The 27,025-nt window shown below is 48.7% G+C and overlaps 12 non-coding genes across 12 annotated transcripts; 9 read left to right on the top strand and 3 right to left on the bottom strand.

The window, feature by feature from the left end:
* The first annotated feature begins 3,945 nt into the window (after positions 1-3,945).
* TRNAW-CCA (transfer RNA tryptophan (anticodon CCA)) lies at positions 3,946-4,017 on the top strand. The gene has a single exon. It is a non-coding gene; the product is annotated as a tRNA-Trp (tRNA).
* A 1,090-nt stretch (positions 4,018-5,107) lies between these two features.
* On the top strand, positions 5,108-5,179 carry TRNAM-CAU (transfer RNA methionine (anticodon CAU)). Its single transcript has one exon. It is a non-coding gene; the product is annotated as a tRNA-Met (tRNA).
* Positions 5,180-6,651: 1,472 nt separating this feature from the next.
* Positions 6,652-6,724, bottom strand: TRNAR-ACG (transfer RNA arginine (anticodon ACG)). The gene has a single exon. It is a non-coding gene; the product is annotated as a tRNA-Arg (tRNA).
* A 328-nt stretch (positions 6,725-7,052) lies between these two features.
* Positions 7,053-7,134, bottom strand: TRNAS-AGA (transfer RNA serine (anticodon AGA)). The gene has a single exon. It is a non-coding gene; the product is annotated as a tRNA-Ser (tRNA).
* A 3,052-nt stretch (positions 7,135-10,186) lies between these two features.
* Positions 10,187-10,259, bottom strand: TRNAR-UCG (transfer RNA arginine (anticodon UCG)). Its single transcript has one exon. It is a non-coding gene; the product is annotated as a tRNA-Arg (tRNA).
* Positions 10,260-12,375: 2,116 nt separating this feature from the next.
* TRNAW-CCA (transfer RNA tryptophan (anticodon CCA)) lies at positions 12,376-12,447 on the top strand. The gene has a single exon. It is a non-coding gene; the product is annotated as a tRNA-Trp (tRNA).
* Positions 12,448-15,561: 3,114 nt separating this feature from the next.
* TRNAG-GCC (transfer RNA glycine (anticodon GCC)) lies at positions 15,562-15,632 on the top strand. The gene has a single exon. It is a non-coding gene; the product is annotated as a tRNA-Gly (tRNA).
* A 424-nt stretch (positions 15,633-16,056) lies between these two features.
* TRNAM-CAU (transfer RNA methionine (anticodon CAU)) lies at positions 16,057-16,128 on the top strand. The gene has a single exon. It is a non-coding gene; the product is annotated as a tRNA-Met (tRNA).
* A 395-nt stretch (positions 16,129-16,523) lies between these two features.
* Positions 16,524-16,605, top strand: TRNAS-UGA (transfer RNA serine (anticodon UGA)). Its single transcript has one exon. It is a non-coding gene; the product is annotated as a tRNA-Ser (tRNA).
* Positions 16,606-17,753: 1,148 nt separating this feature from the next.
* On the top strand, positions 17,754-17,825 carry TRNAQ-UUG (transfer RNA glutamine (anticodon UUG)). The gene has a single exon. It is a non-coding gene; the product is annotated as a tRNA-Gln (tRNA).
* A 477-nt stretch (positions 17,826-18,302) lies between these two features.
* TRNAQ-UUG (transfer RNA glutamine (anticodon UUG)) lies at positions 18,303-18,374 on the top strand. The gene has a single exon. It is a non-coding gene; the product is annotated as a tRNA-Gln (tRNA).
* Positions 18,375-22,560: 4,186 nt separating this feature from the next.
* Positions 22,561-22,642, top strand: TRNAS-GCU (transfer RNA serine (anticodon GCU)). The gene has a single exon. It is a non-coding gene; the product is annotated as a tRNA-Ser (tRNA).
* The last annotated feature ends 4,383 nt before the right edge of the window (positions 22,643-27,025 follow it).

Genomic DNA, 27,025 nt, shown 5'->3' on the forward strand with positions numbered 1-27,025 from the left:
TTGAGGGGCCAGCTGCTAAGGTTAAGTTATTTACTCCTGCCAAGTGGAAGGTCAGGCGTGAGCCCCCTAGGATGTGCGTCAGCGGGCCATATGCTCAGGGAGGTAATTGCAAAAGTGACTCAGAGCTAGGCTCTGGTGGTAAAGCAATAAAGGAAGTCCTCGAGGGCTGGAGGGGGTCACAAGCTGCCTGGATGCTTGCCAGCCACAGCAAGTCTGGCCTTTCATTTTCTCTGATCCCTCTTCTAATCCATTCTGTTCAGCTTGCTTAATAAGAATCTGCCATTTTGGGGGCGCCTGGGTGGCTCAGTCAGTTAGGCATCTGACTTCACGGTCTGTGGGTTCAAACCCGGGGTCGGGCTCGTGCTGACAGCTCAGAGCCCGGAGCCTGCGTTAGATTCTGTGTCTCCCTTTCTCTCTGCCCCTCCCCCCCCACCATGCTCTGTCTCTCTCTGTCTCTGAAAAATGAATAAACCTTAAAAACAAAACAAAACAAGAACCTGCCATTTTTAACAGTTTTGAAGTGTAAATTCAGTGGCAATTCAGTGAGACCATCACCAGCCTCTATCTCCAGAACTTTTTCATCATCTTAAACCGAAGCTGTCCCCATTTTTAAAAAAAAAAATTTTTTTTTTCAACGTTTATTTATTTTTGGGACAGAGAGAGACAGAGCATGAACGGGGGAGGGGCAGAGAGAGAGGGAGGGAGACACAGAATCCGGAAACAGGCTCCAGGCTCTGAGCCATCAGCCCAGAGCCTGACGCGGGGCTCGAACTCACGGACCGCGAGATCGTGACCTGAGCTGAAGTCGGACGCTCAACCGACTGAGCCACCCAGGCGCCCCTGAAGCTGTCCCCATTGAGTAAGAACTCTGCCCCCTTCCCTCTTAGCCCCTGCTGACCACCATTCTACTTTCTGTCTCTGAAGTTGACTGTTCTACGCTATTCCTCGGGTAAGGGGAGTCATGCAGTATGATACAATGTCACCGGCTGTATCATGTAGCTGCCCGAGTCCCTGCTTCCAACCCTTTTGCCGATATACCTAGAAGTGAAATTCCTGGGTCAGATTGTAATTCTAGGTTTCATTTTTCAAGGACCCACAACATTGTTTTCCACGGGGTTGTATCATTTTACACTCCCACCAGCAATGCGTAAGAGTTCCAATTTGTCCATATCTTGCCAACACCTTTTTCTTTTTCGGTAATAACCACCATAATGGGTGTGAATCTTTTCCTTAGGTTTCAAACACACTTTAATGACACTTGACCCCCGTCGTCTACCCCTTAAACACAAATTTATGTTGGCATTGCAGAGGCGGTCTGAATCATGGCCTACCTAGTAGGGTGGGGAGGGGAGACTCAGAGGGTGGCCCCCTGCAGGAATCAGGAGAGAACCCAGCCTGGGGGAGGGGAGACGACCCCACAGAGGTGAGGTGGTTCCATGAAGATTTCAGCAATGTGTCTTGTTAAGGAGGGTGTCAAGTCCTCAGTACTGAGATGTGTGAGAGGAACAAAGAAAGACGTTTGGAGACCCAGATAAGTACTGATTCCTTGGGGAACTGCCAGCAGGTAGGGGATGGGGGGCGGGGGGGGGGGCAGGAGACCTTGTGGAGAAGGGGCCTGGCAAGAACCAAAGGGTTTATTCCTGGAGTCCCTTTCCTTAGATCTTCAGGACTAGATCCAAGTTTCTGGACCAGATACTAGGAAGAAACAGAAAACATGGACACAAAGACAAAGCCAGCTATCAGAACCATGCTTCAGGATCATAACAAACAGTAAGGGTGATTCGATGCTAAGACTGCAGCTTTGAGAGGCCCTGAAAACTCTCTTGCCTGAGCCTCATGTCGGAAGAAGGTAATTAGCAAAATCACGACTATAAGGCCTGGGATCGTGGGCCTCCCGCTTTGGGAAAGAAAAGGCTACCCAGGCAGCAAAACAAGGCAAGAGGGAGAAGCAGCTTGGAGCTCTGGGAACTTGCTAGGGAGAATGGATAACAATTTCATTTTAAAATATGATCCTGAATTCCTCCAATATTAGCAAAAATGGATTATAAACAACCAGACAGAAATCAGCTGTGCTGTGAATGAGCATTAAACACGAACTAAAATACATGAACGAGGAAACTTCTATGAGCTGAAGTGTGTCACTGAGTGTTAAGTCTCAGCTGCCAAAAATAAATAAGAAACAGACATTCATAAATTTCAGGCGCGGGGTCTGAGTTAGTTCACACACTCATCTGCAGCCCCCTCTGATTTTTGCGGTAACTTGGGATGATAACAATGTTACTTTTCCCCCCTGATTTTACTTATTTTTTTTTTTTTAAGGAGTATTTCTAACACCCGAAATAAGCCAATGCATTTAATTCTGTGTGATGACACGGAACTCCCAATCTGTGGAGGAAAGTAGCAGTGGACACGTGTGAATTTCACCTCCGGTCTCCGGCAAACCAGGCTGTGAGCGTGCAAACTTCATAGGGGTAGTAATCGCAGGACCATCTACTTCTTTAAAGTTTATCTACTCTTAAAATATCCCCTGCACCGACCGCGGGGTTCAAACTCACAACCCCTAGATCAAGAGTCACGTGCTCTTGTCGCTGAGCCAACCGGTGTCGCCTACACTAACCTTTCCTGAGAGCTCATGCTGTCCGGTAGGCGTCGTTCTAAACATATGTGAATATATAAGCCCGTTTCGAGCACATTGCATTTATCAACACCAGCCTAGGAGGTGGGCACTACTAACATTATCCCCGTTGTATAGGTAGCGGAGGAAAGCATAACTTTTAACTTTCAGTCGGCTATGGCCACACTGAATTCTCTGCCAGCAGCGCACCTGTACCCCCATTTCTTTTCCTAAGTGGCCTCAGCTTCTACCGAACCTTTGGAGGTTTGTTTTCTGAAAGCCTGGTTCACCTCACCTCCCAATGAGGCGGGCTCCAGCATATCCCTCACCCAGGTCCCTAATCTCGTCCCCCCACCCCACGGAGTGACTGCACCTGGACATAACCTATCAAGGGTGCACCGCTACCTGCGAGGTCCTTCAGTCCTGTATCCAGGGTCCTTTACAACTCCCAGCCCGCACCGGGGCGCTGGACCCATTTTTCAAGATTAAGAAAGGGAAACCCTAATTTCCGGAGAAGGGTATGGGGATCACTTTCCCGCACGTCCTTTTCTGGGAGTTCAGAGACACCTCTCGCTCTTTGAGGAGATAGATGGTCTGCGTGATTTCAGGTCTGCAGAAGACGTTCCCTGAGATGCACAAGCGGGGTCTCCAACTTTCAAGACAGGTGCTTTCACCAGCCAACCCCCGGCGCCAGAAAGGCCTACTTGCTCACACAGGAAGAGAGTTCTTGCTCTTTTTCGGGGGCGGGTTGAGACCCAGTGAGAGACTTTGAAGGACCCCTGGCAGCGGGAAAGCAATCGCGTCTCCCCGCCGCGCAGGAGAACAGGGGGCGCGGGGTGGGGGCAGGGACGCCGTGATCCGCCGGCAGGTGCGTCTCGGGTCCCCGCGGGCCGCCCCGCGTCAGCCTCCGCCCCCTGCCTCCCCGAAACACCGCGGGAACCTACGAGCAACTCGGGAAACAGATCCCAAGCCCGCCTTGGTGGCACCTCTGACTTGGGCGGGGGTGGGGAACACAATTTTTCTTTGCTGTCTCCCCCCCACTCCTGTCCGGAGCGACCGACCTTCAATAGCCATATTTCTAAAAAAGACAAAAACAACAAAACTCGCGCAAACGTGTTTGTTTTTTGTTTGTTTGTTTGTTTGTTTTTATAAAGATGGAGAAAACCAGGAGTGAAATAGAGAAGGAAGGACCGTCAAGTAGAAGCAACTGGGACGCAGAGTCGGGGAGTGATTGGAGGGCCCGCGTTCCACCCGCGCGGTCCTCACCGGGTGCGGAAAAATCGATTCCACGGATCAGGTTGACAGGTAAAGAAACCCCGCGGCCCCTCGAGGACCTCGTGGCGCAACGGTAGCGCGTCTGACTCCAGATCAGAAGGTTGCGTGTTCAAATCACGTCGGGGTCAGTAGTTTTAGTCTCTGGGGGAGGCTCTGGTCTGAGAAGGGAGACGGATGGGGGTGTAGGAAGGTGCTTTCTCCGGCCTTGGATCCCCCCCTTAAAATACCCTTAAAATGTAAATAAAAGGCGAGCATACGCAGGAACGTACGATATTGTTACTGCATCCGGGGGCCCACAGAGACCCACTGCAAACGTTCTCGATTTCACTTTTCACCGGCTCGTCCCTTAATATTCCCAACCCTCCCTGCCTTCTCTCCACACGCTCACTTCCGTGCTGGCGGACCCATCTCTTCATCTGTAGGTCCCTCCGAACTTCGCAAGCTTAGCAGGTGTTCCCAGACGACCGGTTCTAGTAGGCGACCTTCGCTCACCCGCTCCACACATGGGCCAGCCTTTCCAGACCGGGGCGATCGCATTGCCAGGCCGTCCATCCTTGGCTCTCTGCGATTCCCTACCACTTCGAGGCACAGGAGAGGTCAATTCCTTTCCAGACGCGAGAACACCTGAACGTTTTTGTTTGTCAGATTGAGTCTGTAGGGAGTGAAGCACCAATTCAGAGAAAGTCTTCGGGGCTGGAAGTTCTGCGAACCCTCTGAAAGTCAATGTAAAGTATATGTGCGGGAATGTGCGTTTTCCTCTCACCTGGGGCTCAAGACTTCCGTCGCCCCCCCCCCCCCCAAAGATTATGAACCATCACACCACAGCACAGGGGAAAGTGCAAGCACGTTTCCTGCATCAGAATCTATTATTTTGTATAACTTAGAATGGCTTTAAGACACGACAGTGGGTTACAGGCAGGCATTCTGTTCCAGATCTAACGTACACATTCACACAATACACAATATCAGGTGTCACATCGAATCACGCCTTCGTGCCCCGGAGAAGCATACCCACAATAAGCTTTTCCATTTCTTCTTCACCCTTCTGTTGGGCGTTAGTTCAGGCCCAGGGCTAGTGAATTACAAAAGACAAATCATTACTACTCTAAAGAGAAAAAAGAGAACCCATTTTCCAACTCTACAGATTGCAGAGGCAGCGAGAGGAATGGGCAAACCAGACAGAAACTGAAGGTTAATTATGAAGAGGCGCATGCCTGGAGCAGAGTGGCGCAGCGGGAGCGTGCTGGGCCCATAACCCAGAGGTCGATGGATCGAAACCATCCTCTGCTAAGTACAGTCCTTTTCGTCCCAAAGCACGAAAAGCTCAGCGAGAGGGAAAGATGAGATTGTTAATTCCTGTTTCAAATCTAGTGCGATGTTTGACTCTTTAAATTATATGCATGTAGAAAGGAGGATAGAAATAAAAACCTAACAAAATTTGCCATCTGCCGTCTATATGTTCGGTGATGTCTGTTAAGGCCCTTTTTAAAAAACATATGAAAAGGTGCTCCGCATCACATGTGATGAGAGAGATGAAAATTAAAAATCACCTCTTAAAATGTCCAAAGTCCAGAACACTGGCATCAAATGCTGGCAGTGATGTGGGACAACAGGAACTCTCATTCATTGCTGAAGGGAAGGCAAAATGGCACAGCCACTGTGGAAGAGGGTTTGGTAATTCCTTATAAAACGAAACATGCTCTTAGCATACCATCCAGCAACTGCCCTCCTGGTCATTTGCCCAAAGGAGTCGACATATGTGTCCACACGGAAACATGAACACAGATGTTTGTAGCAGCGTACTCATAATTGCCAAAATTGGAAGCCACCAAGATGCCCTTCCGTAGGTGAATGGAATGAATAAATTGTGGGACCTGCAGACAATGGAAGATAGCGCAGCATGAAAAGAAATGAGATTCCAAGCCACGAGAAAACACGGAGAAAACTTAAATGCCTGTTACTAGGTTAAAGAAGCCAAGCGGAAAGGCTACACATGATACGATCCCAACTGTAGGACATTGTGAAAAAAGTCAAAACAACGAAGACGCTAAACGATCAGTGGTGGCCCGGGCGTGGGGTGGGGGGAGATGAATAGGCAGAGAGCGCAGAGGATGGGGGAGGGGCGTGGAAAATACTCTGCGCGGTTCTGTAATGATGGATCCGCGTCATTACACATCTGTCCAGACCCGCAGAATGTATAACACCAAGGGTGAACTGTAACGTCCGCTATGAACTTTGGGTGATTGTGACGTATCAAAGTAGGTTCCTCAGTTGTAACAAATGTCCCCCCGCTGGTGGGGGATGTCGGTAACAGGGGAGGCTGTGCACGTGTGAAGGCACGCGTGGGTACCGTCCTCTCAGTGTTGCTGTGAATCGAAAACTGCTCTTAAAAAATTAAATCTTGAAAAAAAAAAAGAAAAGAGAGAGAGAGGAAAAGAATTGGTATTTAGAAATACTCTTTTTTGTGAAACTTCGATGCCTTTGAAAGGTCTTCCTTCTATTTGGTATTGATCATCTCATGTGAGGACTAGTCGATTTTGAAAACCATTGAACGATGTGATGTGAAGAAAATTTACATATCCAAAAGAAGAATATGAACTACAGTTGAGGCGTGTCTTATTAGCAGTTTTGTTATTTTGTGTCAAATCACATTACAAAAGAAAATTTTAAAAGGGCTTAAAAATATTTACATATATAATTGCAGCGGCCTAAGGAAGATGGAGATTGTGAACCTCCAAAGGGGAGGTGGATAACCAAAATGGCGAGCCAGCCAGGAGTCGAACCTGGAATCTTCTGATCCGTAGTCAGACGCGTTATCCATTGCGCCACTGGCCCCTACACACACGAAGGCGATTTACACTTAGGGAAAAAGGTGGTGGTAGACTTACTAGGTCGCTCTAAATATGAATGTGTGGAATCTTCTCTTCCAACTTCCTTTGTCCCTATCACCAGGATTTCCAAGCCCGAAACCTCAGAATTCAAACGAAAGCGTTCTATTGGCTCTTTTGTTTCGGTTCACTCATCCAATAGGATTCCTTCGCGGTCAGTGAGAATTCCTCCATTTTGATGTAACTTGCAAACGTCTGAACGGGTGTTTAGTGGTTTTAAAAGTTGGCTGTAATTGAAGATCAAGTACAAGAGCAAATATATAAAACTCGCCCGTCGTAGTCGGCAGGATTCGAACCTGCGCGGGGGGACCCCAATGGATTTCTAGTCCATCGCCTTAACCACTCGGCCACGACTACAGCTACTGTGACACTCTCTTCCCACTTCCTCCATGTTACCATATATCATGTATTCTAGGCTACTTCAGGGTTTAGTAACACAAGAGGACGAAACAAACGATCCCCTCTAATGACACCAGAGAAGTCTCACCCAACCTGCGTTCCAGCACGTGGCCACCTGAGAATGCTTTTTGGGTCTTTTCTAGAATGCAAATCAGCGATTTGTGGCGATAATCCTCTGTAAAGAATTGCCTTCGAACAATCCTTTAAAAATCCTCGTATTTTTGCCGCAGTAGGACATTAATTCTCAGCGAATCACCGGACAAAGATGTCGTCACAGACACCCCATGTCTTCACGCGCCGAACCCAGTGCCTGGAACACGGCAAGGGCTCAATAAATTGTCAGCTGCTATTGTAACCATCACGTTCAAATTCAAGAAAGGGGACCCATCAAGATGTTCCACAGGGAAACCTGTCTCTTGTGCCTTGGTAAAGCTCAAAAGATTTTAAAGCGGCTGATGGAATGTCGTTGGATGGGGTAGGGAAGGAGAAAATATTTCTGGCAGTCAAATCTGCTTCACTGCATGGGGCCTTCTCTCCCAAGGGGGAAACAACTGTATCTGATACTCTGTGGATGATGGTTAAACCGTATTTGCAAAGATCACCGTCAGAGCAAGAACAGATCCCCAGGATCGCCGCATTTCTGAAACTACACAACGATTATTATCACAATCTTATCTGTATGTGTAGGAGCGTGGGTGTATTAGTGTGCAAATAGGAGATTCTGTACTTCATCAATAGCTCCGTTCTGTGAACAGAAGAAGGATAAGACATGACTGATAATCCATGCTCATGTGCTGAAAATAATCTCCAGCCCAGACCTTTCTTCTGGGCTTCATAATATATGCCGGCTTGGTAATTTCTTTTTGCCCGTGCATGGGCATCTCAAAAGCACTATGTCCCAAAATGAATGCTCTACCCTATCTCTGCAAACTCGAACCTCCTTCAACAACCCAGATTTTATCGGGAGCCACAGCCAAAGACTTAGAACTCCCCCTAACTTTCTTCCTTTCTCTACTCTCTCCCCACAGCCCGTAGATTATCAAGCCTTCAGTTCCACCTCCTAATTTTTTTCCTCAAATCTGGCTCTTCCTCCTGAGCCACAGGCCCTTTTTCTTAGATCAGCTTCTTACAGTTTTTCACAGGAGTGATTGCAACAACTTCTTAGCAGTATTTTAACCTCCAGGCTCTTGTCTCTGAATGGGTTCATTTCTTCATTCTTTGAAAAATTTTATTCTGAGCACAATCACGTGTCATGCATTCTGCTAGGTGCTGCTCACTCAATGGAGAACAAGAAAAATATAGCCCCTCCTTTGAGGGCTTTCTAGAGTAAACAATGGTAGAAGTGAACATTTACAATTGGGTATGGCAAGTGAGAGGTCCAGGGAGCCACGTGGCCTATTGGAGCAGTGCTAGGTCCCAGACGTGACCACCTTGGGTGGTTGCCTGGAGAGTCACTCATTAGACTCCGAGTTGCGTGAAGACAGTTTCCGGTTCTGCCTTTGTTACCTCTGAACGGGCAAATGGGTAGTCAATGAATATATGTGGAATGAATCATATTCGAGCTCAGATCTGAAGGATGTGTGGGAGCTGGCCAAATTGGAAAGGTGCATGGTGTTCTACACCGAAACCTCGCAGAACAGGAGAGAAACTGAAGAAAGTTCTGTCTGGCTGGAACATTGCATTTTGGAGGGGCCCAGGGAGGGGCAGCGATGAGAGAGAACACCAGAGACGCAGTTTGGGGCAGATGGCGTAGGTCGGGCTGGGTCACCACCTACCGATGTCTTTACCTGAGCGTGCAAATCTGATTGTGTCCCTTCCCTCCTTTAAAGTCTTAAAAGGTACTTTGTGGCCTATAAAAAGGGCACAAACGGCAGAAGAGGCCCTCGTCGTGGGAGCTATCTGACCTTCTCAGCTTCCTTTCCGGCCACGCTGTCCAGGGAGCCCGGGAAGTCCTGACGCGAGGAAGCGTCTGCTCGTCCTCACAAGGTGCGGGTTCTCGGTGCTGAGCCTCTGCCTTTGATTTGCGACATTTCCTTAGTCCCTTTCTGTTTAGAACAGCATCCCAACTTCCTGTTGCTGTTGCTGTTCTGACATTGACTTAAAAAAAAAAAAAAAATCCAAGCCGGTTATCTTCTAAAACGTCTCACATTCTGACTCTGTCTCCCTGTCTCCCGAGGCAACTTTTAATTTATTCCTCCCTGCTCTCTAAACCAGAAGTTAAATCACAGTGATGGATTAGATCGTTTTGATTCCAGTACCTAGTTCCCATCCAGAGGCATTTGTCGGGGCATCCAACTGATAGGGAAGACGGAGCGGTCCCCTCCGAGCTTTCTTCTCCTTTGCAATTAGCAGGGAACCTTGGGGGTGGTCCTTTACCACCACGCGCGTGCTGTTTCCCGCTAACCCTGTTAAGGGTTTTAAGATCCTTAATGCTCTTTGCTGAGTCTCTTACTCCTCTGGGGATTGCGGACGGTGGTGGGTCTTCTAATCCTACCCCTTGCCTACATTTGTTAGAGGCTGCCGTCGAGCGTGACCTCTTTCCTGCCTTCCCCAGCCTCCGGTCTTTCCTGGGGTGCCCAGGGCCGCCTCGCTTTCCCGCGTTCCCGGGGGTGCAGGTGGGCGGGCGCTCAGCAGCGCGGGGCGGGGTCTGGGGCGGGGCGCCGAGCGGTCGCGGGGGGCCGGAGAGCGCCCCCTGCAGCCGGGCTGGGAACCCGGGCTCCCGGACGGGCGCCCCGCCGAGAGGGACGGGGACGGGCCGGCAAGGTCCGCGTTTCCGAGAAGCTCCCGGGGGCAGCTGCCGACCAGAAGAGGGGGTGAGCGACATCGAGGGCCAGTCACTCGCGGGGAGGGCAGCGGGGTCGCAAACGGAGGCGGGGGTGTGGAGGAGACCTGGGAGGAGGGGGTGGGGGGTAAAACTATCAGGTTAGCGTCAGAAGGAGAAGAATCTGTTCACGGACTGAACCGAGAAGACAGCAGCAAGGGCCTGGAGTGTAATAAGCGAGCCCCGCAGCAACCACGAAGGGATTCGAACCCTCAATCTTCTGATCCGAAGTCAGACGCCTTATCCATTAGGCCACGTGGTCCTCCCGTGGCGCGAGGGGGTGTGTGGGGAACATTTGGGGAAGGAAAATCATCTTGGCGCTGTGACTGCAACATCGTGAAATCATTATTGCAAGGCAAGGCGTTTCCAAGGCCTCAGAAGTCTGACAGTCTGGACTCCTGACTGTAGGGAACCATCCAGAGGTTGATGGAGGGAGGTGGGGGGGGGGGTGGGTGAACCAGGTGACGGTCATCAGCAGGGCACTTGTTGGGAGGAGAACTGGGTGGTGTGAGTAAGTGATGAATCCCCGAATTCTGCCCCTGAAACCAATATCACTCTGTATGTTACCTAACTGGGATTTAAATAAAATCTCGAGGACAAAAAAAGAAATCTTACAGTCTAGTGGGGGAAACAAGTTGGGCCGCAGGGTCAGAAATGTTGTCAAGTTTCCAGCAAGATAACTGCGGAGGAGAAGAAGGTGAAGCGACAATAACCAACAGACAGTGCTTTATATTTGGACGGCACCTGGGAGCAGAGGCCACAGCCCTGAGGGGACCGTGAGCTCGGGCTGAGCCGGGAGAGGCAAAGACCAAACCGGATTGCTCCCTGTGCCCTGGGACCACCGTGGCAGGGAGAGATGGTGGGATAAACACAAGAATTCATTTCTGCGCACTGCGCGAATCCCTCTCAGAACAACTCCAAAATAGAAGTTCCAATGGGACAAGTTGGGGACAGGAGATAACGGCCACAAGATCTTGCCATCTGGAAGGCCGAGAGAGGTTGTCAGACTCCAGAAAGCGGGGGCCTAAGCAAATAGTGTGGGAAAAGCAAAGAGGCAGTCGCATTTACCCGTGAACCCTCCATCCTGGCACCCCAGGGCGGGGCTCAGGAACTGTCAGCAGGGGCTTCCATCTGGAAACTTCCAAGTCAGGGGCAGAGCTGTGTGTCCCACCGGCCCCCCTTCACAATGTTGAAGGCCTAACCCCCAGCCCCTCAGGATGTTACTGTATCTGGAGGTGGGGCTTTTAAAGACCTCGACAAAGCAGGGGAAGGTCACATGGGTGGGCCCTGATCCAACGGGACTGGTGTCCTTCTAAAAAGAGATTAGGACACAGACACGACAGAGGAAAGACCCAGTGAAGATACCGGGAAAAGACAGCCATCAGTAGACCTGCTGACAGGGTCGATCTTGGGTTCGTAGTCGCTGGAAATGCCAGAAAATAAATCCGTTGCTTAAAGCACCCGATCTGTGGCACTTAGCTGTGGCGGCCCCTGCTGGCTCAGACATTGTCCACCCTCCATCCTGGAAGGGGATGATCTCCAGGCCGGAGCAGTGATTTTCCGCCTTTCCCCCAATCGCAATCTCCTGGAGAACTTGTTGACATACGGGCAGCAGAGGCCCACCCCCAGAGTCCCCGCTTCGGTAGTTCTGGGGCGTGGACAAAGATGTGCCTTTCTAGCAAGTTCCTAGCTGAAACTGATGCTCTGCTTCAGGGGACCGCGTTTTGAGACTCACTGTAGGAAGATCAAGCACAGGCTACTAAAAAGGGGGAAGAGCTCGCGATATAGCCACCGGATTTGAGTTGCTGCTCATGTACAAACTATACAGACCAGAAGGCTGCACATTCTGACGGAGAGGAGCCGGAGCCGGGAGAATTTCCGGGAGTGATGTCGTTTACGCTGGGCTTTTGAGACCCAGCAGCTTTTCAGCAGGTCGGGGTGGGCCTGGCGGGTGCTGAGAAAGGCAGGGAGGCGGGCCGGTGCCGGGCCAGGAGTCTGTTTCAGAAGAGGGAGAAGTCTTGTGAATGACGGGTAAAGCAGTTTTGCCAAGTTTTTTTTGCCATCATGATTCCTGTTTCACTGCGGATCTAAATAGTAAGCACAGGAGAGTTCTCAAAACAGGAGAATTCTGAAGAGTTGGAAAGACTGAGCCTGAGAAAGCACTGAGTTTTCCTGAGAAGGGAGCATTTGGGTTTTTGTATTAATATTTAATGTGGTCAATTCCTTTACTTTCTTAGCAAGGCATTAGCCAAGCTGTGGGTAGTGGGGAGAAAGCTGATCCAATCCACCCATCAACAGAAGAAAATCTTTAGAATCTGGAGGAGAGGAGACAGGATTATTTAAATCCTAATTTGGCAGATAAAGGGCCCTTTCCCCGTGGCCTCGTGGCGCAACGGTAGCGCATCTGACTCCAGATCAGAAGGTTGCGTGTTCGAATCACGTCGGGGTCAACTGCACATAACCTTTTTTAGGGTAAAGAAGCAAGGCGATTTCCCTCCAAGGTATACCCAGTAGGTGACTTTGAGAGGCCTCCCAGGAGTTGTGACTGTTAAAAAAATTTACTGGGCCAATTTTGAAGATCTTACTGACTTTATTCAACCTTTCAAGCCCGGGGCAGCATCCTCTGTAGTAGAGAGAAAGGAGCTCCAGGGAGCTGTACAGAATGAGACTCTTCTAGGCGGAAGGGCCTGGGAACGAGGAAGTTATACTAGCATAACACAGGCTGGTTCAGGCAGAGTCCCGTTGCTTTACGGGATGACGGGCGTCTATCACGCAGGTTACCTACCTCGTGCTGACCCAGGGATTTCTCGCTGACTGGTTTAAGATTCCATTTCTGGGACATGCTAACACAGTAACTGGTAAGTCTAGGTCTCGGTGTGGCGATTGGGCTTAGCACAGGTGACTCCATCTTGGGCCCGTGGTCCTGTTTTTAACACGACAGAAAGGACAGAATATCTGAGTTGTGTGGCACGCGTGGTGATTCTCCTGGCGGGCTAAGGCCGAGCAGAAAAATGTAAGGGGGGGGGCGCCCCCCCCCCCCCAATGGACAGTGCGTCCTTTGCAACCTTCTTTAAAGAAAGGTTTCATGGAAACACTCTCTTGGACAGTCACCACGTCGGGGGAGGCACAGTCTTCTGTTTCCCTCTTTCTGCTCTGGTTGCTTTCTGGACTGTTCCTTCGCCCGGCTGCCTGCAACAGGGTGTGCCTCCTTCTCTGCTTCATTCCCGCCCCGCCCCCACCCAACCAGGAATCTAGAACCATCCTGGGGATGTCCTTTTCCTCACTCCCAGGTCTGAGCAGGAGTCCCACTGAGTGTGAGTTCCTAAAACGTCACAGCCCATCTCCTTCTCTGTTCCACCAGGACCTCTTTTCTTCCATCAACATCTCTTGCCCTGGGTGTTGACAGGGACCTCGTCCCAGATCTCCTCGTGTTCCGTGAAATCCGAGTCCTTATGGCGCATGTCTGTACACACAGATCTTGTCTTGATTATCCTCCTCCTTAAAACAAAACAACCCAGCGTCTGTCGCCCAGGCCTTTCGTTCCTCAAATACGTGTCGCTCCTTCCCGGGACAGGGCCTTTGTCCTTGCCCTTTCCTCTGAAAGGAATGTTCTCCCTTGTTTGCTGCCTGATTCTGTTGCCAGGTGAGCCTGGGCCTGGCCTCAGCCAGCTCCATGGGCCTCGCCGAAGGTTCTCGGTCTTGGTCACCAGAATGAATTCAAGGGCAGACAAGTAGCACAGGAGTGGGAAAGTTTATTAAAGCGGAAAGTACACTGTGGAGAAGTGAGAGCAGGAGAAAAGGGGGTGGGGAGAGGAGGGGGAAGGGGGAAGGGAGAGAGCGAGCACTCAAGAGCGAGCAGGGAGAGCGAGCAGGGAGGTTTGCGCTGGAACTGCCCATGGGGGGTTGTGTTTCTTTCTTTTTTTTTTTTTATTGACAGTTGTTAACTCAGGGGCCGAATATGTATTCCTTGGGGGTGGGAAGCAGAGTTTTGCTATTTCTTCCTCACTTGCTCGGGGGCTCCCTGCCATGGCTCCTCCCTTCGGCCCCCGCGTGATGGGGCTTCTCGGGGCATTGGGCCCGGACAGGCCTCTGGCCTTTTCCAAATCCCAGCAACAGAAGAAAACAAAACTGGACCGTATGAGCCCGAAAACTCCACTGGATCAAGTTGCATAACGTGTTCGTTCCCCTGGCCGGTAACGGCTTCCTCCATGCTGGCCTCCAGGCCTCCTGTCAGAGCCTAACTGACAGCCTGGGGGGACACAGCCCCACTGACATGAACACCAGTGATGTGTGTTATACTGAAGATATCTGCTTCCGATAGAAATACGGTAAAATTTCTGACGTTCGAAGGTTCACTAGAAAGTTACATGGAATAGAAACCAGTAACTAATATTTGACGGGTGGTTTTATGTTGTTTTTCAAACCGCTTTAATGGCCATCCTCTGAATTTACCTTCGACGCCCCTGGAGGAATGTAGGCACCCTTTAGGCACGAGTAAACAAGAACGAAGGCACTACGTGACTTGATCAGGTTGATTTTTATGTCTCATGCTGTGCAGTTCTGTTTTCTTCTGTTGCTAGGGAAACCTATTTCAAACCTATTTCTCCTGTTTGGAGAAACCTATTTCATGGCCCCAATTCTTACTTGAAGATCAATTTGCTGTTGGAGCTTCCTCCCCTTCAGAGCGGCCTAATCACACCTGCCAAGTAAATACTGTGAGTTCTCTATTCTGAAGACAAGGTGCAAAGAGATAGAGACCGGAAGGAGATAGAGGCATGTGAAAAGCTGGCTCTCACATGCTTCGTATCATCCGGACTATCAGAGCCCATTACCTCCCAGAAAACCAAACTCGAGGCTCACTTTGGTAAAGATAATTTTCATGGATCGTCAATGGTTTTCTCTGTGTTGGCTTTTTCTCCAGACAAGTGAAAAGTCCTCAAAAGCAAGGGATATAACTTCTATTTATTTCCAGGTCCCGCTTGGCTTTTGGTTCCCCAGCCCCACACCGACCTCGGCGGCCAGTGGCCGCCCTCCAAAGGGCAAGTCACGGGGATGTGTGTAAGGGATAGGATTCGGGAGAATTCCTACTTCCAGCATTTTCTGTACTATTCTCGCGTCTGATGACCATAACCTTCTTCCACAAACTTGGGTCTTCACGGCAGAGTGACGATAGGTCTTTTTTCCAAAATGTGGTAACTTGTTTCAACCTCGAATTGAGCGCTTTGACCCAGTAATTAACCGAATTGGCTTGCATCCTAACGGAGAGATTTTTGGAATTTGTTTTCATTAACGATGTAAGGGGGGAAGCGGGGGATGGAGAAAAGACATTTTTATATATATGTTGGGTATTTATACTTGTTTTTCACCTTCAAAAGCCTCCAAGGGCCGCATATCAGCAGTTTCACTTCTAAGTCACAGGTTTTCTTAGAATGTTTAGGTATAATTTTTTCTTTGATTGGGTTTAGAAAAATCCTAGGGAAAAAGTGTACAATCTCATTGCTCTACTTTCCAGAGACTGTATAACTGTAGCTATAAGGACAAAAAAGGGGGCAAAAACACGCGGAGCATTGGTGGTTCAGTGGTAGAATTCTCGCCTGCCACGCGGGAGGCCCGGGTTCGATTCCCGGCCAATGCAGCGTTTACGTTTTACCCAGCGCGCGGGTGAAAACATTTTGACCGAAAACTTACAAGCTAAAAGTACCTTAAAGTAACAGTGTTTCTTGTATCCCCGTTTGGCTGAGAAAGATCAAAGCAAGCCCTCCTTTTGCAATTTCAGCTTATAAATGATGCCAGTTGGCATGCGTTTGGTTTTCCCCATGACCTGAGACGTCATCCTGCTGGAGCTGGCGTGCACTCCGACCTCAACCGGTCGGTCTTTCCGGGGCGAATTGTAAGCCGCTGGCATTTGAGGGGCGGAGCGTGGCAGTGCACGGGGCCGGGGGTATCCTTTCTCAGTCTTGGAGGCAATCGCTGAAAAGCATCCAGACATCTCATAAGTAAGAAGGCGCCAAAATTTACTGCCTTGAAATTTAAATTTGAAAAGCCAGCTTGGCGTGGGGAGCAGAGTGGCGCAGCGGGAGCGTGCTGGGCCCATAACCCAGAGGTCGATGGATCGAAACCATCCTCTGCTATCTCCTTGGCACCCTTCTTTGGCTCAACCTCAAATTTTAGAAAAAGGGAGTGGACCAGATCTGGAGGTGTAAGAATCCCCAAGGGAGTTTGGGACAAACACCTGCTTCCTGTCTTTGCTTCCCTTTGGTCCCTTGTAACTCAATCTCTGAGTTGGGTACCCCCGCACCTGTTGGATTGAATGCGAAGTCCGCAGGGGCTTTGGTATTTCCCACGACAGGCAAACGTTACAATTTGTAATAACTTCTGTTATCAACGTCTCGATATTCAAAACCTTGTTGTTTTTAGTATGATGACAGGCGGTCCAGAGTTGTTAGACCAGCAGGAAAATCAATTTACAAACAGGGAAGATATTATTCCTCATGGGAATATATCCAGACAGCTGGGGAGCAGTCGCGTAGTCGTGGCCGAGTGGTTAAGGCGATGGACTTGAAATCCATTGGGGTCTCCCCGCGCAGGTTCGAATCCTGCCGACTACGGTGTAGTGTTTTCTTTCCAGGTGTTACACCTGCTGGACCAACTTTGGAAGCTGCAAAGCACACAAAACAGCACGAAATACACCGTTTTCCTGGGTAATGTTATCTTTGTCCTTGAAACTGTAAGCAGGTAGCTGTCCTTTAGTATAACAGCGGGGGAAGAAACTTTTTGAAAATGATTTGGGGAAAACATTAGGGATTTCTTCTGAAACCACTATACCGATGCTGAAAAGCGCCCAGGCTTTAATCTTTTTTTTTTTAAATTATTTTAATTAAAAAAAAATTTTTTTATTTCCAATTCCCTATCCAGCTCGGGTCTGACTTCCGAAAGCGAAATCCGAAATCTGAAATTTGGGCACACTCAGTGCATCACTCTTTTACTCGTGAGCACATTTGGTGTTTTGCAATCAGTATCTCAAACAGGAGATTTCCAATCTTCCCTCCTTCTGGAGCCCTCTTATTCCACTTAGGAAGCCAGAACTGTAGAGAGGATGCACAGGATAGAGAATTTTCAAAACTGTTTTCAGTTTTTCAGACACTGGCTTTGTTTTCAGACGTTGGCTAAATCTTACTAAGAAAAAAAGAACTGCGGTGATTGATAAAACTGGCCGACACACAATACTGTATATGCAACAGAAATAAGAGTAAATGTAACAAAAATTAATCTTTTATTACACTTGCAATTGATCTACTAGAGAAAGCGGATAAGCAAAAAGAAGGATGTAAAACTACTTGGAAATGTAGAAGTTCTTCTTAATCCTTGAAATTAAATTCCCATGCTACCTTTAACTTTTTTTCTTCTTGAGTTTTCTATATTAGTACATGTCCGAAGAGATATTTTAAGCATTGACACTTTCCTCTATAAGCCTATAGGCAGACAAACGTTCATCGTCCAGGTTAGGTAGTCAGGAAATGCACAGTTTTGATTTTTCTAGGAATATTGGCACTCAAGTCCTCTGTGGGCCCTGGTGAAAATTCTAAGCAAAGACGAGCTCCGTGGAGCTTTCCACCCCCCGCCGAACAAGTCTGTTGCCCCCTTGGATCCAGGGAACGTGGACCTTCTGCACCTGTTCAGGACAGAGATCCAACCACACGCATGCGACTCGCTGCAAAGAGCTTCCAAACACTTGCCAGGGGGCACAGCTGTCATCGGCCCCATGGTGTAATGGTTAGCACTCTGGACTTTGAATCCAGCGATCCGAGTTCAAATCTCGGTGGGACCTGTCAACCTTTTAGTATCTTCTCTTCTCTTAAATCACCCCGTACCTGGACTTGGCCAGAGACACCTGTGTACTGGGCCACTCAGCACTCAGCATCCCAGTTAGCAGGGCGACACTGCCCTGGACACCTGCCCCCAGTGTTCGGTTTGCCAGAACTTCCTGGTCTCCCTCTGCATCGCGCCCCCCCCCCCCCCCCCTTCATTGGGAAACCAGGTTATCCTCTGGATGCCCTAAGTACTCCTGTGTCACACCCCGGACCTCAGTTCCGGGTTTGGGTTCCAGCAGGGTCTCGGTCTTCACATTGTTTACGCGTGTGAGCCCCAATTGTCCTGTTTGTTTTGGAGCATCTGCTGTCTGGGATATAGCAGATTTCCCACTGATATTTAAAAAATATAAATACTGTAGTCCATAACATGCTGAATAGAATGACAAGCCCTGCATTTAATATTCATAGATATTCCCTCAAAACCCATGTGTGGTGGCCCCATGGTGTAATGGTTAGCACTCTGGACTTTGAATCCAGCGATCCGAGTTCAAATCTCGGTGGGACCTGCTTTGGTTTTGGTCGCCTGTCCCCAGGTTTCAATTTGCCAGTGCATCCTGCTGTGTGTGGGGGCATGAACTTTACACTTGAGCTTTCTTCCCCAGAAGAGCCTCCTGTGATTCCTTACTCTCTTCTCAGACTTACTAGAAGCGAAGTACTTTGTGTCCTCGTGGAAAGCATTCTGGTCTCCCTGGGTTCCTGAATGTCAACCTGATCCTCTTTAGTCTTAAGGCCCTAACGGCTCACGTATCAGACACCACCCCCCCCCTTTTCTCCCCCGCAGTTCACACAAATGTTCTGGAGGCTAACGCTGACCTTGAAAATGTCCAAGCCGTGGAGTGAGACCCCAGCCACCCCTTTCCAATTTCTCTAGACAAGAGGCTCTCTCTTAATGTTCCTTAGATTGAATTTACGAACATCTTGAAGATCAAGTGACCAGACTCAAGGGGATACGCGTCTTCCCTTGAAGGTTTGTTATACAGAGATCCCGTGGTGTGACGGTTAACCCGCTAGGCATGGGATCCTTCCGTTGACTCTCCTGTCCTTAGTTCGAGCACATCTTCCAGTGATCTCAATGACAGCAAGAGAAGAGCCTCTATAAACTCCTCTGGCCTCTAAACAGTGTTCCGGAAAAAGCCCTGCAAAACTTCTTCATGCCTATTAAGCCCCAGTCATGGTCATGTTTTAGAACCTCTGTATTAGTTTCCCCTTGCTGCCGTAGCAAATTACCGCGTACTTAGTGGCTGAAAACAACACGAATCACCCTTCTTACAGCTCTGGAGATCAGAAGTCTAAAATCAAGGTGTCAGCAGGTTTTCTGGAGACTTCGGGGAAGAGGCTTGTTTCATTGCCATTTTCAGCTTCTAGAGGTCTCTTCCCCAGATCACCTCTTGCTTCTGTGGTCACATTTCCTATGATTAAGTCTGACCTTGCTTTGGGTGCTCTTGGAAAATCCAGGATAATCTCTTCATTTCAAACTCCTCGATGTAATCGCATCTAGAAAGTGTCTTTTCCCAGGTAAGGTAATGTATTCATGGGTTCTGGGGATTGGGATGTGGGTCTATGTTAGAATGCATGACTCAGACTACCACAGCCTCTGTTAACGAATGGCAAGTATCTATTAATGCTCTTTAGATTGATTCTATTGATCAGGACTTTTTTCCAAAGGTAAAATATGCATCCAGCTTCCAGACACGTCTTTTCTTCAATAGACACTCTTCTGTAAGGGCTCCATGGTGTAATGCTTAGCATTTGAACCCGGATCTGGCAATCTTATGGTCCCTTGTGCTTTTACCTTCTCGATGGCATTCCCTCGCTGCCACGGGATCTCAGGGCCGTCAGGCCTTCCTGACTCTGTGGGTTATTTGTTGTATAGATTGCCACAGATTGGCACTTACAACAAGATACACTTCGTCTAACAGTTGCGGTGGGTCTCTAGGGTCAACGTGGCCGGGTCTTCTGCTTCCCGGTCTTTTGTGACCTGCATCCAAAGTATTGGCTGCACTGGAGTCACCTCAAATCTCAAGTGGGGAAGGATCCCATCGTTTCCAAACTCACACATGTGTTGCAGGATTTAGTGCCTCAAAGGTTGTGGAACCGAGGGCCTCAGTGGCTGGCTGGCTGGTGGCTGGAGTCCGTCAGTGGTTCCTTGCCTCATGGATCTTACCAACACGACAGCTTGTTTTCTCAAAGCATGCAGGCTGAGACAGCAATAGGGCAAACGTTTGGGTAAGCTGGAAACCACGCTCTGGTGTCATCTAATCACGCAAGTGACATCCTGTCACATTTACTGTGTGCTGTATGTTAGGAGCAAGTCGCTAGGTCCAGCCCACACTCAATGGAAGGAATTACACAAAAAATATGTCTACCGCACTGGATTTCAAAGACCCTAGAGATCCCAAAGCAGAGTGAGACCCGTCTGGCTCTGGCCTTCTCCTAGGACTCATACTTTGCAGGTAGCTCGTTTTTTCCTTTTGCTTAGTCACCAAGTGCTCTATTGAGAGGAATTGCTGGGACCTTCCCACTGGGAACATTCCTTCCAGGTCTTAGTGATTATAGTTTTCCTTTATCTATCTTTCTTTACATCATGTTTTACAATTCCCGTCCTGACACTCCCAAGCCCAGATAAATTCTTTTTCTTTCCCGCAACATTTTAGAATTCGTCACTCACTTAAACTTAAAAACAGTGACAACTTTGTGCCTTTTACCTGTTGTATTATATGCACTGCCAAGGGATCCCTTTTCTCCACAGAGTTACCAACACTTGTTATCTATTGACTTGATGATGATAGCCATTCTAACGGATGTGGGTGCTTGTGGTTTTGACTTGCATTTCCCCGATTATTGGCGATGTTGAACAGGTTGGCCAGTTAGATGCTTTCTTTGGAGAAATGTTCCATAAAAGGGAGGTCTACACAAAACGACGTCCAGAAGCCCAGGGAGCAGGAAGACGGAAGGGAAAGGCCGACAAGTCTAGTTGGAGGAGAAATGGTTTCTCAAGGGGATTTAGGGACAGATGCGTGTCTTGGGTGACCCCACCTCCTGTGAGACCTGCTTTTATAGCCTTGGGGGCTGGGAGCACACAGGGAGGACTTCCTGGAGGAGATGTTGGAGACTCACAGTTGTATCTCCAGAGCTGACTGAGGACATTGTGCCCGAAGGTGTACTTATCGGGGTGGGGTTGGACAGAAAGAATGTGTGTGTGTGTGGGGGGGGGGGGGAGGGGGGAGTGTGTCTGGGGGCCATGCTCAGGAAGGCTTCAGGTCCCGGGGTGGCCGTCATAGCAGATCTGTCCGAGATGGTGCCAGTCTGGTCCACGCAAATGTCTATATGGCTCTCTGGCCATTTTTAAATAGGACTTGATTGTTGTTATGTCCATTTTTAAATAGGACTTGAGTTGTATGAGTTCTTCCTCTATTTTGGGTATTAAATCCTCCTCCAATATATGGTTTGCAAATATTTTCTCCTATTCCACAGTTTGCTCTCTCATTTTCTCGATGCCTTTTGCCCCGCAGACGCGTTAGTCCCACTTGTTGATTTTTTTCTTTTGTTGTTTGTGCTGTTGGTGTCTTGTCCAAAAAAATCGTTGCTGAAATAAATGTCAAGGAGTTTTCCGCCTTATGTTTCCTTCTAGGAGTTTTATGGTTTCTGGTCTTATATCTATGTCTTTAATCCAATTCCTGTTAATTTTTGTGAGTGCTGTGAGATACAGACGTCCTCTTTCAGTTGTCCAAGATTTGGCTTATATCCCATATGAGGCTTGCGTGGCCTCGAAGATGTTGCTCTACATTCTGTCTGTACCAAGGTTGTTGACGGTTTTTTTGTTTTTGTTTTTAATCATGAAAGACTGTTGTGTTTCGTCAACAATCTGGCAGACAGAGGTGAAACGTGAAGGCATGTTTGTTTGAATAAGGTCTTTAAAAACACCCCTTTAACTGAGATTCCCCAAGATCCCTGGAGGCGTGTGTTCTTCCTTGGGGCCGCTGCCACAGACCCCTGATCCACCTGCCGGCGTGTTCCCGGGGATCTGTGGCCGGTGGGTATCGAAATAGGCAATAAAAAAAAAAAAAAAAAAAAAAAGACAGCAAATTTTTAAAAATCAAACGTACTGTACGAAACAAACAAAACAAATAGAACCAGCACAGAACATAGCTCCCTCGGGTGGTCCTACGATCCTTCCGTACAGTCCAAAAATCTTTGGCCTGACATTCGGGACAGGTTACAGTTTGACTTTCACGCCTCCCTTCCAGCTCTCGCCCAGTCACCCTCCAGGACTTCCCGGAGAGGTGACTGTTTCTAAGAAGCGCTCATGGTGCCCAGGACGGCCATCCTCCTGGGAATCCTGCCGAGGAATCTCCCGCGCTAATAGATGCAGTCGGTGGTTCCGATGTACGGGCCCTAAGAGGGACGACGAAACCCAGTTAGATTTTTAGAAGCAAAGCAGTCATTAACTCCGTTCCGCCGTCAGAGGCTCCCATGTTTCCTTAGGAAGAGTGTTTTGTTTCTCTTCGGGTCCACATCCTCCTCCCCCGGACGTTAGTCTCTTCTTTATTTTGTTTTTCGCTTTGTCAAGGTAAGAGGGCCCCTTCCCGGGAGCAAAGGGATCCACTTCATGAATAACACAATGGGAATGACAAAAATAGACCTGTGCGCGAGACAGCAACATAATATTTATCCGAGACGCCGCCAGCGGGTGACGAGGTGGCCGAGTGGTTAAGGCGATGGACTGCTAATCCATTGTGCTCTGCACGCGTGGGTTCGAATCCCATCCTCGTCGCGGCGGTTCCCCTGCGGCCAGGGCAGCGAGGTTTTAGCTCTTTGCGAGAGAGATGGCCCGATCTTGTTGGCAGCGCTTGTAGGGAAAGAAACAGACACGGTAACTTTGGCTATTTGCAACTTACCCATTTAACCGTTTTTACAGAGGGGTCGGAGGGTGGATTTGCTCCCATCGCCTTGAGGGGAACGGCCGCCCGGAACTCCGGTCCCGGAGCCTGCGTCTTCCTTCGCGGGTCCGCCCCTCGGCCCCTCCGGCCCGCGGTCCCGACGGAGGTCGCAGGCCGGTTCCCTGCGCCCCCGCGCCGCCGTGACCTCACGTCTCCCAGTTGAGGTCCAGCCGCCAGTGCGGGTGCCGGCGCACAGGTGATGCTGGCGCCCCCTTCCGGCAAAAGGTCCTTTTGCAAGCCCCACCTCGCACGTACCTTTCGCGTAAATCCGCAAAGAAAAGCAATTCTCTATTTTTTTTTTTTTAAGTAGAATCCTAGTCCATCAGGGGGCTTGAACTCACGACCCCGAGATGGAGAGTCACGTGCTCTACCGTCTGAGCCAGTCAGGCTCCCCGGCGTCATTCTCCATTTTGTGTTTCGGCTGAAAGAGTTTAAATCAAAGATCTTTTCCAAGCGCCCCAGCCTCTATTCGTTTCTCCCTTCTTTGCTCACCTTCTGCCATTTGCATCTCAATTGTGGCACATAATCCCATAAAATCTCCGCCGTCACCTGTTTTCACTTTACTATGAACCAGGCAGCAAGGGTCGGGTATACCGCGTACAACGACACAATTTGTAGGGACTGTAGAGATGATCTCTTTGAAAACTCCCCTCTGTGTCACCTGTCTCCATTTTACAGATGAGGAAACTAAGGTAGAAACCAAGCCAACTGTTTTAAAAAAACTCATATAACGGGCCTTTCCTTATTAAGGTTCGGGCGGACCAAGTTCTTCGGATGATGAGACCTTTCCAATATGTCCCGATCTTGCAACTGACACTGTGACTTTTGATATCTAGAAAATTCTTAAGTACATTTGTCATGAGCCAGCGGATCTTCGAAAAACCTCACGAGGACTGAAGAGCCACGGAGCACAAAATCTGAAGCAATTATCTGATTTTGAATTTTATCTAAGAATATCTGGCTTCTATGGTATATGTAGTTTGAAGATGGTTTACAAACTCCTACATGAAAGAAAGCATCAGACCATTAAAAATTAGATGGAAAAAATCGCAAAAGAAACCCTGATAAAGTTCCTAAGTAAAAATTAAACACTATCACATGGCCCAAGACACCCGGTATCTAAACAAAACCATAGCGTGGTAAAATACAGCAAACCGGAACAGTTTGTCACTCTTACGACATGCAGAGAATATGTTCAACTTTTTAATCTATCTTTCCTTAGCCTGGCTAAGCGATGGATGAAGGGAAGGTATCTCATAAAAGTTAACTGGCTTCATCTCAGTGATATTTAATGCTTCAAAATTCAAGATAATTGATCTCCTGCCAAGACCTACGAAGGACACACCGTGGTTGATCAAAGTTGGATTTATTGTCTTGTTACAAGGAGGGGGGCAAAATATGGTGACCTATTAAGTGACTCAGTTACTCGATGGCTGGGTACCTTAACAGTTTTTGTCTCCAAGGTGAGAGGATCAAAGCAAGACGAGAGCTAAAATGGGTTTGAAAAAATGCAGTGGTCCCTCCTGTGAGCCAGGAAGGAGGGGAGGTTTGGTAACTTTCGTTACATGCGCAACGCTATTGCTTTTCATCTGCGTTCAGACATGATTACGGACAGTGTTTTGTTTTCATCTTGCTTCGTCAAGGTCACAAGGTGGCCTTGCCTGTGGTTGGTGTCCCTGGAAATTATTTATGTTCAACAGGAATTTCCTAGGGCTTAGCTGGGAATGCCAGGCCAGCTCCTAGCAACACTAAGGCTGAGCTCTGAGAGTCAGACCAGTTCCTGGCTGTCAGGGGCTACTCTTCTCTTTCTCAAAGTGTGTAGAATTCATACACGTTGAGAACTCATTTTTAATATGGAATATTAAGATAAAAGGAAAGGATGAATAATTGCTAAAATTCAAAATCAGCACAGAGCCCAAAGCGGGGCTTGAACTCACAGAGCATGAGATCACGACCCGAGCCAAGGTCAGAAGCTCAACCAACTGAGCCACCCAGGTGCCCCTCATTCCTGTCTTTATCCGAGTCCTCTGCCTCGTAACTAACTCCTCAGTTCCTCTTCAAGAGATGGAGTGTTGTCCCTTGTCTCTGGGCTGGGGCCTGAGGATGACTTGGGTCAATGAGATATTAGACACAAGTCAAGCAGGGCCTTTAAATACGTTTGCCATCTTCGTGAGAGGACGTCCCCTCCAGGGAGCGGCTGCGATTTCACTCATGGTCCCGAAAGGAACACGCTTCAAACTCACCAGAGCCCCTGCAGCAGGGGGCCGAGGAGCCAAGTGGAGGTGTACCCGCGGCTCAAAAATACAGCCTTCGGTTAAGCTTGGCTTAGGTCATTCACCTTCAGACGCTTGAGTAATAAATGCTTACTGGAGTGTCTTCTATGCGTTTGGGTTTTGTGTGTTTGTTACGGGGCAGTAGCTGACTGCGACATGCAGTCTTTGCTGCTTCCCGGTCATGATACAAATCCTGACACTTTCAAACCTATCTTTTCTAATATATCCTACAATTTCCTTATACATTATATAACCCGCTTATTCCCCTCTGTGTTTTCTGCGTTGTTCCCTTCCCCTCGCCCTCTCCCCCACGCCGAGTCTCTTGAGGACACGGACTTTTGCATACTTTGTGTACTGTGATCCTAGGAACTTAGATCCTATATCCTAGAAGCTTAGTGCGCTCCATAAACACATATTACACTTATGAATCTGTTCTGCCCCTGTCCAGCAGGGCCCGACGCCCTGTGTTTGTAATCCACATCCAGGAATCTTTCTTCTTTATTTCTGTTCTTCCAGCCACTTTTCCCCATCCCTAGCGAGTGTTATTTGTTTTCTGAATCCCCTTCTGAAAGCGGAAAAGCTTACACATCTGTTGGGGGGCCCCATATATTCTTATTCTCTGGATTTGGGGACAAGCCCCTAAGCTCCAATGACCATTTAAAGTTCGGGGTGTCTGCAGATGGCCCTGTCGTTTTTGATTTTCTTCTCTTTGACACTTTCTGCTCTGGAAAGGCCGTCTACTCCTCTTGGTAGCCTTTGCTGTGAACGCAGGAGAAACGGAAAGGAAAAGAAGAAAGAGGGAAAGAACTTGTATCAGGGACATTTTTGTCTTCTTGGATCAGGATTTCTACTTCCATGAATCTCCTGGAGAAGGTGTGGGTGAAAAAAGTCAGTGCAGAGGGTTAAAGGCCAATCCGGTCGGGAGGGGGAAGCTTTTGCGTATTCCCAGGAAACCAGAAACATGCGAGCAACTTAAATGGTTCTTAACCATAACTTTATCTGGTTCTTTTGAGATGATACCCTTTCTCTGGCTTAATAAGGGATACTTAGTGTCAATGGTTCATTTTGTGAGGAAGGAGGCAGTGAGTGGTTGCTTACGACATTCACGCGCTGCAACTTTTTCTCCTCTGAGAAATCTCAACCTCTGGGCACTGGCGCTCCGGCCGCAACTTTGCTTTACAATTTGGACTCGACAGCTGTCTAGAGAAACCCAGAGTCATACCGGAGACCTAAAAGAGAGGCTGGGGAGAGGAAGAGGTAATTATTCCCTTGTTTTAACAGTCAGTGCTCTGACCTAGCAAAGACATTCATGTGCTCCATGTGATTTGAACAGACTTTCACCAGGAAGTCAAGAATTGGAAATCACTCTTTGTTCATCCTAAAGTTTCAGATTCAGTTATTTAGGCACAAAAATGTGGGTTTGTGTGTGTGTGTGTGTGTGTGTGTGTACTTTGCACCACTATCTCCTTCTGTCTTCCTGTTTTCCCGCACACTCTGGAAACAGCTGGGTTCTTTTCTTGACCTTAATTTTTCCGTTCTGTAATTCAGGTTTGCGTATGACCTGTTCTCATCCTTTTGATGGCAACGCAAGGGGAGGCAAAAAGGCAGTTAAGAGGGGAAACGGAGGGTAAGAGTGAAAACCAGTGACACAGGCTGCAGCGGCAGCCGGAACCTCCAAGGACGCACAGACTCAGCCCCGAAGAGAAAGAGACCAGAGAAGAGATTCGGGGACAAACGACAGGTTCCCACGGTGCCGGCCCCTGGGCCCCGCGTCAGGCTGAGGCTCAGCGCTTTCGCTTTACAGATCCGACTCCCCTGGAAACACTGGTCCTTCCAAGGCTTTTGAGAATGGCCTGTTGAGGGTAGGAAACGGGTTTGCAAAACAGGTGACAGGCGGTCCCTCCCACCGCGTGAGATATGGCCACTTTGGGGCGGGGGGGGGGG

Source organism: Herpailurus yagouaroundi, unplaced genomic scaffold, assembly GCF_014898765.1.
Source record: "Herpailurus yagouaroundi ecotype Mexico unplaced genomic scaffold, PumYag 250, whole genome shotgun sequence".
NCBI lineage: Eukaryota > Metazoa > Chordata > Mammalia > Carnivora > Felidae > Herpailurus > Herpailurus yagouaroundi.